At 34.9% G+C, this 4048-nt stretch overlaps 1 long non-coding RNA gene across 2 annotated transcripts in view; it reads left to right on the top strand.

The window, feature by feature from the left end:
- The window catches only part of LOC119278607, a 4274-nt gene extending 576 nt beyond the window's left edge, over positions 1-3698 (top strand). Inside the window, exons 2-3 of one of the 2 annotated variants that reach the window (XR_005137891.1) lie at positions 1594-1717; positions 3282-3698. This is a non-coding gene — a long non-coding RNA (uncharacterized LOC119278607). Of the gene's footprint in view, positions 1-6; positions 1718-3281 lie in introns of those variants that run through there. The other variant, XR_005137890.1, reaches the window with a different exon arrangement.
- The last annotated feature ends 350 nt before the right edge of the window (positions 3699-4048 follow it).

Here is a 4048-nt window from a genome sequence, read left to right as displayed (position 1 = left end):
TCATTTTTCTGTGTGATTTGGTAGATCTGGTTGATTGTCTCGTTGTATTCGTCTACTTGCATTTGTCGTGTGTGGTACTTTTTGTTGCACATGTAAATTTAGCGGTGGATCCCTCTTGTCTATTTTGATTTCTTCTTCCGAATGTAGATGTAGTTTTCCTGTTGAGGCCTTTCAATTAGCGGTGTTGATCCATTGGCGGCTGCTAGTGTGGTAGCTTGATGTTTGTCTGGTCTAGCCTGTTTTTGATGTAGATGTGTGGTTATCTAGTGTAATTTCTGATGTGGATGTATGGTTGCTTCGCTTTTCACCTGTTGTTTGATTCTGAACTGAATTTCTTCAGTTAAGTAATAGGTATTTGGTCTGTACTACTGCAGTGTAATTTTGAGTGGATTTCACTGTAATTAAGTAACAGCTGTTTGGCTACAATAGACTGCAATAGTGAATGGCCATTATAAATGTAATGTTAGGTTTAATTTTACAGTGATATCTCTACTGTAGTTTTAGTCTATAGTAGTCTATCTTACACTTGTTTTTCACTGTAATTGGCAAGTGTAAATGTATTATTTAGGTTTATTCTGGACTGAATTTCTTCAATTAAGCAACAGTTGTTTGGTCTGTACTATAGTTATATCTCTATTTAAATTTCACTGATATCTCTGTGTAACTTTCAGTGTAGATGGTGGTACATTTAACTGAATTGTGTGCTTTCATTGTTTTATACTTTTGTTTACATGGTGGTACATTAACTGAATTTTCCAGTACATAGAGAAAATAATTTAATGATGATAGATGTAGGCATGCAAATGTTGAATCTCCTAGTCGGTTGAGTCTCCTGATGTGTACGTGTTGGTCTGAAAAAAATTCTGTTTTAGTTTCAGTGTTTCGGACTGTAATTTCTAGTGTAATTTCGAGTGGATTTTCATTATAGTTTCATTTTTTAGTCCAGTGTAATGTAATAGCACAAATGTTGTTTTCAGTTCAAATTTACAGTGATATTTTTTACTGTTGGTTCAGGTATATAGACTTTTCTCTCACTGTAATTTTGTTTCTTGTAACTTCCAATCTGTGTTAAACTGAGCAAGGGCTTAACCCCACCATTAATTTACACTATAAATTAGTGTAGCTAACCTGTAATTTTTGTACTTACAGTCTATGTACTGGAATTTTCCGGTCTAACATGCAGTGTAATTACACTGGACTTTCAGTGTAATTAATTTGTTTATTATGTGTAACCAACCTGAATTTTTGTACTTACAGTCTATGCACTGAAATTTTCCAGTCTAATTTGCAATGTATTCAGTGTAATTAACCTATTTTTTAGTTACAGTCTATGTACTAAAATTTTGCAGTCTAAATTGCAGTGTAATTACACTGTAAATTTAGTGTAATTTGCAATGTAATTACACTCAGTGTTTAACCTGTGTGTTAAGTGTAATTAACCTGAATTTTTGTTCTTGCTGTCTATGTACTGTATTTTTCCAAGATAAATTGCAGTGTAATTCTACTGTAAAAATTTTATCACATTTATGTCATATAATGCCTGTGGGCAGGGACCCCTTGTTATTTATCCTAATGGCAGTGTAAATTGTTCAGAGAAGCCACATAGACGAGTTTCCTTTGCAGCACATTGTATATCAGTGTTGAGTTTTCATCAAAAATGGGAGGAGGCTTGTGTATCATGATCATCGACTCCATCTGTCTATGATATACTTGTCAGGTATCCTCTCTACGTTCAATTAGATCATCTCACTCTGAGTATGTGTTAGGATAGGATTCCATCCTCGTGAAATGCGCAGCAGATGCATCATGCATGAGTACTTCTCTTGCATCAAATCTATCTGTACTAGGAACTTTCTTCTTCTTAGTTCTCTCGAATGATAGGTCTCAGCTTGATAAACCATGTAGGGTTTTTTTCTTTTTCAAGCTCAAACACATGCAACCTCGTTGTATCTTCCATTTTCTTTTGGAACTTCCTGAAGATACGAATGTTGTAGAGCTCGTGCACTTGTCTTTCTAAACTGTATTTGGACCAGAACTTCTTGTGCGCATCCTTTTTGTTTCTAGACAAGTGATCACATTCTTGCTCCCTCTCATGAATGACTTCTATTAGCCTGTCATACTCTCTTAGGAAGCTTGTTGCACTGAATTTAGCCCCCACTCCCCCTTTTGAATAGTGCATTTGTCATACTCTCTTCGAGGTACAGTGACTGCCCTTTGATGCTATATTCCATTGCATCTAATTCGATTGCAGGCACCTGCACTCAATGTTTCCAGAAAGTATATGTAATGAAGTGTTGTAGAATAAACAAGAGCATTTCTGCTGTCCCCATGTGTCCCTTTTTGCATGTATGCATGTTTATGCATATGTCGGGTGCAACAAGTATATCAGAAATGCAGTAAAGCATGTTGCAAGTCATTGGCAAGGATTTTTTGTACATTTTGTCTTTGAAACCAGAGTTATTTGTGTCAATTCCAGTAGTCTCTTCATACACAAGTTTTTGATTTCTTCTATTTATGTGTAAATCAGAGCTTGTAATTTACAAGGTAGGATGCAGAGTAATTACAAAGAGAAGGTCAGAGTAAATTGATCAAACAAGTCACAATAATTTGATTTCAGTATATAGTTTCTTTTGTTAGTGTCAACTAGTGTCAGTACTTAACCTGATTGTCCTCGGTCCTTTTTGTGATCATTTTACTTTCACTGTTAATTTTCATGGCTGATTAGTCATTGTGAACTAGTATCAGATCATAGTAATTTGAACTATAACTTTGTACAGTACCATAGTTTCTAAAATATAGTCATGTATTCACATCTTTATACTGAAATCTAATCTGCCATGTCTAAAATACAGTCATAGATTCACAGATACAAGTGTCTAAACATGATCAAAAGTATCTGAACAATGTACAGTTTCTCAGCACCAAAGTTTCTGAAGTTACAGCAGTACTACCCTTTTTGTTTGAACAAGTTTTTCCTAAATGGAATTCATAGCTTCCTGAACATGCCCCCTCTCATCCCCAAACTTTTATTTTGCCCCGTGTTGTGGCTATAGCTGCGAATTTCAGAGCACTAATTTTGCAACTAGTTTTCAGAATGTAGTGTTCCAAAGTGTTATTCCTGTGACCATAGACTAGTAGTTTGTGTGTTCATAGTCTAGTTGTTCCTAGGGTTTCTCCTGCTTCATGCTATCTTTTCTGCCTGTGTTCTAATCTTTGTTCTGTTAAGTTGTGATCTTCAACATATGTGAATGATCCTCACAGGGAGCTTGTTTTTCTTTCAGATGTCATGAGGTAGGAGAGAGATCTTGGAGGAGTGAATGCATAAGAGTTGGGTGTTTACCTGTGTTTTTTCTGCATCTCCATCCAGATTTGTGTCCCAGATCATGGAGGAATTACCCTCTCTGCTGGTGTGTTTACATTGCATTTTCTTAGTGGATTTATAGTGTAATTCCTACTGGATTTCGAGTGTAATTCTAAGTGGATTTACAGTGTAATTCTAAGTGAATTTACACTGTAATTCCTACTATATTTAAAGTGTTTTTCTTAGTGATTTCCGCTGTAATTCTAAGTAGATTTACAGTGTAATTCTAAGTGGATTTACACTGCAGTTCCTACTAGATTTACAGTGTTTTTCTTAGTGGATTTCCATTGTAATTCTAAGTAGATTTACACTGCAGTTCCTACTGCATTTACAGTGTTTTTCTTAGTGGATTTCACTGAGATGCTTAGTGTAATTTAGTACAAATTATTTGGATTGTTAGTATATTTTTAGCGGTATTTACAATGTAAATCTTAGTGTAATTTTAGTGGATTTTACAGTGTAATTTTAGTGGATTTTACACTGTAATTCTTAGTGGACATAAAGATTTTACAGTGCATTTTTCAGTGGATATTAAACTGAAACTCTTTATTGGAATTATTAGTGTAATATTAGTTCTTTTCCAGTGTGTATTTTGTCATTTCATTTTGGTCCTTTCCTCCCTTTGTTAGCTTTAGCTTAGTGGACATAGGAAAGCTTGGCTTCAAAGTTGGGTGTTTTTCTCCTTTT

This window comes from Triticum dicoccoides, chromosome 3B (genome assembly GCF_002162155.2).
Source record: "Triticum dicoccoides isolate Atlit2015 ecotype Zavitan chromosome 3B, WEW_v2.0, whole genome shotgun sequence".
Taxonomy (NCBI): domain Eukaryota; kingdom Viridiplantae; phylum Streptophyta; class Magnoliopsida; order Poales; family Poaceae; genus Triticum; species Triticum dicoccoides.
This window is presented reverse-complemented; position numbering and strand designations above follow the sequence as displayed.